Raw genomic sequence first — 8,443 nt, 5'->3', positions numbered from 1 at the left:
TGGTAAACCCAATACAACAGCGATGGGCTACAGGCCAGGAAGGAGGAAGCAACAGGGAACCACGCTGACAGAGATGAAAAAAAAAAACAACCAAACAAGAGCAATGGGCCACAAGGCAGAGAAGGAGGAACTAAAAAAGGGGACAGTGAGGTAGACAGAGATAAACTGAAACATACCAAAAAACCTTGATGAGCTGAAGGGGAGAGACAGAGCAATTAAAGAATGGGGATGGGGAGCCAGGCAGAGAGAGAACGATGAAGGTAAAAATGGACTGTGGGACACATCTTTTTATATTCTAAAATCCTTTATGTAATAGAGGAGGTTTTTTGTAGAGTAGATTTGTATTTTGAACACCTTCGCTATACACAAACAAATAGTCCTATGTCAATAGATAGTAAAATGAGAGGGTTTTCTCTATTTCAATGGCTCCCAGAGATACAACAGCGATGGGCTACAGGCCAGGAAGGAGGAAGCAACAGGGAACCACGCTGACAGAGATGAAAAAAAAAAGAAAAAAACAAACCAACAAAAACCACAACCAAAAAAGAGCGATAGGCCACAGGGCAGAGAAGGAGGAATTAAAAAAGGGGACAGTGAGGTGGACAGAGATAAACTGAGACATACCAAAAAATCTTGATGAGCTGAAGGGGAGAGACAGAGCAATTAAAGAATAGCGACAGGGAGCCAGGCAGATAGACAACAATAAAGGCAGAAATGGACTGTGGGACACATCTTTTTATATTCTAAAATCCTTTATATAATAGAGTAGATAAAGGTTTTTATTTTGAACTCCTTCTATAAATATATGAATATTATGTTTCAATATATTAAAAAATGAGAGATTTTTCTCTATTTCAATGCCTCACGCCCATATTTACAGGTTTTATTTTTTAATCCCCCCAAGAATTGTCTGGCATTTTGGGGCTGTGACGCCCCTGTCCCCCAGGCACCTGCTCCTCCCACGCATCATCACCCTCCTGGTGACATTTGGGTGCTCTTATTATTTCCCCCCAAAAAGGCACAAAGCCAAAAGGCACCCAGAGCTGGCCCCTTCCCCTCGGGGCGCTCAACTACCAGCAGGCAAACCTGACGGGGGGGGGGGGGGGGGGAGCATCTATTGAGCGTCGCCAGACCCAGACAACCAGACACCTGAAAAACAAAAATCCCCAATTATATTTCAGCAGATTAACAAAGAGCACAGAAGAGAGCAGAGGAATTCCCTCACACTGAGGGACAGGACAGCAGCTGAGCTACAGGAGGACTCCAGGGAAACAGCTCAGCACGAAATGCAGCGCGGCCTTTGAAAGCCAGAGCAACGGGGACTCTTCCAGTCAGTATTAAGACTGGTGCCATTCTGAACACATTCTGAGCTTGACAGTAAACCCTAGCCGGACAGGTGAAGCACCGACACCGCAGGAGCACAGCAGCGGAAAGAGCTCCCTCGGCATAGGCTGGGGAAGGGGAAGGCTGAACCAGCAGAAGGCACAAAGGCAGCCAGAGAAGCAGCAGGGAGTTTCCTCACTCACCTTCAACTTACAGCATGTAGAGCACCGAACGTGATTTTTCCTTCTGGGAGCTCGGACTCGCCTCCAGCGATTATCACACCACTCGTGTTCATGTTATCTCGCCCTGGTGTTGTGGAGAAACATTTCCACAGCGGTCGCTTTATTTTTCTAATGTTTAGATACTTCTGATGTAAATTATTAACCATTTTCTGCAGTTTTGGAAGCGTGCTGTCATATAACGCCTGATTTCCGGACAATTGCCGGGCACTCCCACTGCCCGGGAAGACTGTTGGGACATAAGAGTCGGATTCCAGAGAACTGAGGGACTCTTCTGGTGTGCTGGAAGACGAAGGATAGTAGAGTTGGACGTCCGGAGGACTGACTGGCACCCAGATGCCATAGAGATGAAATTCTGGAGGACTGAGGGACACTTCCGGTGTGCTGGAGGACGAAGGATAATAGAGTTGGAACTCCGGAGAACCGACCGGCACCCAGGTGCCATAGAGATGGACTTCCGCTGGGCTGAACGAAACTTCCGGTATGCTGGATCACTTAGGGTCATAGAGTTGGACCTCCGGAGGACAGACCGGGGCCACCGGTGCAATAGAGATGCACTTCCGAAGGACTGACGTAGAATCCCGTATGCTGGAGGACTACCGAATAATCGAGTTAGACTTCGGAGGACTGACCGGCACCCCCCCGGTGCCATAGATATGTCTTTCCGAGGACTGACGGGCACTTCTTATGTCCTGGCGGACTGCGGCGTCACAGAGGTTTTATATTGTCTGTTTACCCTTATAAAATACAGTATTTATTTAGACATATGCACATTTATATCTATAACGATTTACACTTACATATCTGTTCAGACTTCTTCCATATTTTGACATGTATCTACAATTCTATCCCTTTAGACATCTATTTACACATATCTAGTCTCTACACATATTACATATAATGTCTAATTAGATTTACTATGTAACACACAGTAAAACTAGACAGTGCTATTCAGACTTTTTCCTATCTTCCTTCATACATAAAATATTTTTTTTTGCATTTTAAAGTCCTTTAATACATATACATATATATATACACGAGTTACTTTTGTAGTTTAAACCCCTATATATCACTATTCAGAATTTTTTTATATTCCAAAATCTTTATATAATAGACACAGGGCTTTACTGTGAAATCCTTTTATAGATATAGATGAATATTACTTTTCAATATTTATGGAAGCCCTTCAATATTTAAAGCCCTCACACACATATTTACAGTTTTTAATACAATTTAACATACCTCTCCCCTGCAATTTTGCACATTTTTAGTCTGTGACCCTGTTCTTTTGGGGGGAACCCCCCATAGCCCAACATGCCTCACTCACCTGCTCCTCTGCACATCATTGCCCCCCGGGTGACACTGGGATGCCCCAAACATCATCGCGCTCCCATGCTCCCACCCCCCTTTTCTATACACCCCCAAAAAAGACACAAAACAAGGGAAACAGCCCTAACCAGCAGCTTGTTACTTTAATAATACCAATTACATATGTACAAGCCCCTCCCAAAAAAGAGGGGCTCCACAAGGCAAAGAAAGGGGGTGGCAGCCCCTCAGCACCCGTCCCACAGGCGGGCAGCCGCCCCATGGAGGGGAGCAAGCCAGGGGACAGTGGCACGTCTCTCACTTGGACTCTGCTCCCAGATGTTCCCCGCCATTCCCACATTGGGATGGGCTCCCCGAGGCAACAAATGCCCTCGGCTCTCCCCTCAAGCAGCCCCTGCTGCCGCCCCTGCAGGGGGGCACCAACTGGAGACAGAGCCAGGAACCTCTGCACCCAGAGCTGGTCCCAAACCCTCGGTGTGCTCAACCACCAGCAGGTAAAGCTGAGCGGGGAGCTGGGGGAGACAAGATGGACACATGTCTACTGAGCGTCGCCAGACCCGTACAGCGAGATACCTGAAACACAAAAAGCCCCAATTATATTTCAGCAGATTAACAAAGAGCACAGAAGAAAGCAGAGGAATTCCCTCACACGGAGGGAATGTTCTGTTCAAATACACAGAAAAACTTCTTTACGGTGAGGGTGACAGAGCACTGCAACAGGCTGCCCAGGGAAGTTGTGGAGTCCCCTTCTCTGGAGATTTTCAAGACCCACCTGGATGCAGTCCTGAGTAATGTGCTCCAGGCAATCCTGCTTTAGCAGGGGAGTTGGATTAGATGATCTCTAGAGGTCCCTTCCAACTCTGAAAATTCTGTGACTCTGTGAGGGACGGGGCGGCAGCTGAGCTAAAAGAGGACTACAGGGAAACAGCTCAGCACGAAATACAGCGCAGCCTTTCAAAGGCCAGAGCGACTGGAACTCTTCCAGTCAGTATTAAGACTAAGTGCTGCCACTCTCAACACCTTCCAAGCACGACATGCCATCAACACTGAAAGATAAAAAAAAGTTGAGTAAAAACCAAGCAAAACATCAGTTTCCATCGCGTTTCATTCATTCCGTTTCCACTGGCACCTAGGTGCTCCAAAATTAACCACGCTCGCGCCACGGACTCCTAACGATTCAGTTACGCAGGGAAAGAGAAAAGGCTATTTCCAACTTGCCCATAAAAGTAGCATGAACAAACAGAAGGGAAACACCGGACCCTAAAGAAGGTATTGGGCAGCTCTTAATTTAGGCGAGAGGAAAGGTGGCTCTTTCACCCCAAAGGAAGACATTCCTAACTACCCAGGCACCAGTCCGGGAAGGAGGCGCGCTCTGTTCACTGCAGTCCTGCATCCGCTTTTCTGCACTGGCAGCAAATTTGCCCTTTCTGCCCGTTTGACGTGGAGTACCCGGAGCGCCCCTGAACTCGCAAACGTGTCTCCCCGCTCCCCCAGCCCCACGCCTGCCATTACCTGAGCAGCTGGCGGAATCAATCCCGCAGGATTTTCTTCCCGGGACGCACAAGGGGATGCTGGGAAAAGAGGAGGCGAGAAATGACCCTCTTTGTCGCAGCCAGACAACGGGCACAAGCCGGGGGACCCCCACCCCACCTCTGCCCTCGGGAGCGGGGCCCAGACAGGTGCTTGGCGGGGATTTAACCCCCCCGGCAAGAGGCCGGGCTCCCCGCCGGCAGAAGCACCGCTCGCCTCCCCTCTGCTCGCAGCTCCTCGCTTGGGACAGCCCAGCCTGCACCCGGCCGCTCTACAGCCCTGCGGGAAGTGCAGTTTGGCCGGCGGCTGCTCCAGCCAACACACGCTCCGGCTAATTGCAGCTCCTGCTCGTTACCGCTGCCGGCAGTCTTGCCTCTGGCTAATGCGTGCTCCGGACAGAGGACACCCCATCTCCCTCCAGCTCCTGCTTGCCAAGCTCTGGCTAATTGAAGCCCCGGCTCTGCACTGAAGCTCCAGCTGGTTTCAACTCCTTCTTCCCAGCTCCACCTACTTGCAATAGCCTGGGCTGTTGACGGGGTCGTCAACCAATCAGCGTCCTGACTTGAGTGTTACGGTTAAACACCGTGGCTTTACACAGTATAAACATCAATAAGTTGCTATGATTAATCGCTTAATATCTATGCTCAGCAATGTCCAAAGAAGAGCTAGATTCAAAGAGGAGAGGCGTGCCAGGTCCAGGTCTGAAAAGCGCCTTTCCCCCTGAGAGACATGGAGTTCAGTCAGCTGCGTGCCAGCCTCCTGAACTCGGGGGTCCCATGGCACCAGACCCCCACCTGCGGGGAGGGTCCACGCACCTTGCCCAGCCCCTGCTTTTCCCCGCAGCACCCAACGCCTCCCAACTCCTCTCTGCCTCCCCCCCCGCCCGGCCCCTGCAAAACCAGCCAGGCTGGAGTCTGCTCTTAACCCCCAAACCCGCTCGTTTAGTGCCCCTTTCTGAGCTCATAACCTCAGCTGCTGGGCCGCTTCTCAAGCCCCAAAAACGCAGGACTGCACCCCTGCTCCTCAGCCCAAAGCCACACAACTCCGCCTGTTTCTGCACCCCAAAACCAGCCCCGGGAGCCTGCTTTCCAGCCCTCGGGGCCGAAGACCTGCTCTCTGTTTCGGGCCCCGAAGCGGCTCACCCCCTCTGCTTCCTCACCCCCTCGGCAGTCCCCGCGGGCCACGCTGAGGGCCAGCCCGAGCGCAGCCACCCCACAGCCCGCCACCCCCAGGGCCCACAGACACTTTTGGGGAGCGCTGTGCAAGTGCGGAGGGCCCGACCCCACCGCGCTGCGGGGAAGCGCCGGCACGGCCCGGGCGCCGCTTCACTATCGCCCTTTGGGCCTTTATTTCTCCGGCACCGCCAGCCCCGCACCCCAAACTCCCCAGGCCCAAGGCACCCCGCGGGGAGCCGGGCCCAAGGCACCCCGCGGGGAGCCGGGCCCAGCCAGCCCCGCTCCGAGCCTACAGTGCCCCCCCTCAAGCCCCCCTTCCCCCCCCCCCGTCACCCCTCAGGGCCCTCTACAGCCCCCCCGCCATGTTCCCTCGGCCCCCCGCCCCCCGCATCGTTGCCCACCGCCCCCCGCTCACCTTGACGCGCTCCAGCTGCCTCAACGGCTGTCTCACGGCTGCCTCGCGGCGAGCCCGCGGGCCGGGCCGGGCCGGCACTGGACCCGCACGCCGGGCTGCGCTTTCCCCCCGCGCCGCTCCGCTCCGCTCCGCTTTCGAACTGGGCGCCATTTTCCCCCGGCCCCCTCGGCTTCCGGAGCGTCCCGGCCCGCCCTCGCCGCGCGCCCATTGGCCGTCACCCGCACCCCTCTTTGGGAGGCCCCGCTCCATTGGCTCGGCGTTGCCGTCAGTCCCCGCCGCGCCCCACCTCGGCGAGGCAATTCGGCCAATCGGAGCGTGGGTCCCGCGCTGTGATTGGCCCGCACTCCCGCCCATCAGCCCGGGAGCGGTTGCCATGGTGACGCGGCGGCGGCGGCGGCGCGGGGCCGTTGCCGGGGCGACGGGCAGGTGCGGCCGCGCCTGCGCGGCGCGGAGTGGGGGGCGGATTTACCAAACCCGCGGCTTTTTCTTCTTCAAAACCGGATCGGTTTGTGTGCGACGGCACAAAATAAAACCGTCGCGCCTTCTTCCCCTCTTGCCTTCCGTCAGCTCTCGGGTAACGCCCGGGGGCTACCCGGAGCCGGCTCGGCTCCAGCGGAGCGGCAGCCTGCCGCAGGCGGCGGCTTGAAGCCCCCGCCCCGCCAGCGCCGGGCGGCCGGCGAGCGGGAGACACCCCCGCCAGCGCCGAAGGAGCCCGCTCGTCTCCCCGGTGGTCCTGGCCCTCCCCCGCCGCCGGGGGCGGCGCCCGGCAACGGCCCGTGCGGGACCGGCGCTGCAGGGCGGGGCCGAGGCGGGCGGGGAAGAGGGGCCGAGACGGGGAGGCGGGGGGGAAGACGGCAGGCAGCCGGGGCCGAGGGCTAGTGGCGAGGCGGGGCCGAGGAGGGCGGGAGGCGCGGCAGAGGCCGGGAAGGAGGCAGGACCCACGAGAGCGCTGTACTGCGCGGGCGCGGCCGCCCGGCTGCAGTACCGACTTGCGGCCGCCAGGCGGCAGATGCGAGCGCCGACCATCGCGCCGTAGCGCGCATGCGCCGATCCCCGGCCGCAGTACCGGCGTTCGGTCGCACGGTGGCGGCAGCGAGCGCGCGGCAGTTCGCTGTCCTGCGCACGCGCGCCCCTCGCACCATCGCGCCGTACTGCGCATGAGCGGCTCCCCGGGTGCAGTACCGGCTTTTCGTCGCCTGGTGGCAGAAGCGAGCGCAGACGCGAGCCGTACCGCGCATGCGCGCATCCCCGCTGCAGGGGCGGGGGAGCCTGGGGCCGAGCAGGGCTGGGCGGGGCCAGCGAGGCGGGGCCGGGGCGGGAGGCGGGGCTCCGGCAGAGGTCAGCCAAGCGTGGGAGGCGGGGCCGAGGAGGGGTGGCAGGTGGGGCAGCGCGGGGAGGCGGGGCCTATGGCAACCGGGGGCGGGGAGGGGGCGTGGCCGAGGAGGGCTACAACCCCCCTGCGCGGGGGGGGGACGGGACGGGACGGACCGCCCCCAGGGAGCCGGCCGGGGGAACCCACAGCGGGGGACTCACGGGGGGCGCCCCACTCTCCGCAACTCGCCCACGCTGGAGCCACCAAACCGCCGCCGCTGCACCCACCTTTTCCTCACGTCGGGGTGGGCGTTTCTTCACTTTTCCACAATGCTCAGCTTTGGGGCTTTTTAACGCTTATCCACCACGCAACCAGTGGTGATTTTTGCTTCTGAGCGTGGAAAAGGGGTTTTTTGCTTTACAGCTGCACCAAGCCAGGTGGATGGGGCTTGCCCGGGAGACCCAAGTTGGGAAAGTTTTTCTTCTTCTTCTTTTTTTTTTTTTTTCCCCAAAACAGAAAATTGGGGGTCCCCCCCCCCCCCCCCCCCGCAGACCCAGAAGTAGGGCTTTGGGGTACTTTTGTGCTGTGGTGGCAACTCCCGCTTTGCGTGCACGGCCCGGCAGGGGAAAGCGGCCCCAAATTGGGATGGGAAAAGGGGGAGAAGGGGAAGGGGTAGTTTTTAAAAGCGCTTTTACATCTTAAAAAAAAAAAAAAAAAAAATGGGGAAGGGTGCAGGGCGGTGTGGCGGGGTTTTAAGGGCTTTCCATAAATAGGCTTTCCTTGCATTTCAAAAACCTTACCGAGAATAGACATGTCCCCTAGGTATCCATTTACACACAGACATAGATATATTTAGGGTCAATATAAGCCTGAGGAATACCGGAAAACCTCGAGGAGCTGAAGGGGAGAGACAGAGCAGGTAAAGAAAAGGGCGGGCAGCCCGGCAGACAGAGAACGACAGAGCCAAAAATGGGCTCTGGGACACACCTTTTTATAGTCTAAAATCCTTTACGTAACAGAGTAGATCTAGGGGTTTATTCCAAACTCCTCCTATGTAAAGCAATGAATATTCATTTATTAAGAGACTAAAATGTGAGATTTTTCTTTATTTCAATGCCTCACG

At 56.4% G+C, this 8,443-nt stretch overlaps 1 long non-coding RNA gene across 1 annotated transcript; it reads right to left on the bottom strand.

Moving 5' to 3' along the window:
- Positions 1–3,015: 3,015 nt before the first annotated feature.
- Positions 3,016–3,899, bottom strand: LOC309684699. Its single transcript, XR_014270330.1, has 2 exons — positions 3,661–3,899; positions 3,016–3,461 (listed from the first exon to the last, which is right to left on the bottom strand). It is a non-coding gene; the product is annotated as an uncharacterized lncRNA (long non-coding RNA).
- Positions 3,900–8,443: the final 4,544 nt, after the last annotated feature.

The sequence above is a fragment of the Vanellus vanellus genome, assembly GCF_965231255.1.
Source record: "Vanellus vanellus genome assembly, contig: HAP1_SCAFFOLD_1669, whole genome shotgun sequence".
NCBI classification, from domain to species: Eukaryota; Metazoa; Chordata; class Aves; order Charadriiformes; family Charadriidae; genus Vanellus; species Vanellus vanellus.
Note: the sequence above shows the minus strand (reverse complement) of the source record. Positions and strands in the feature narration are given on the sequence as shown.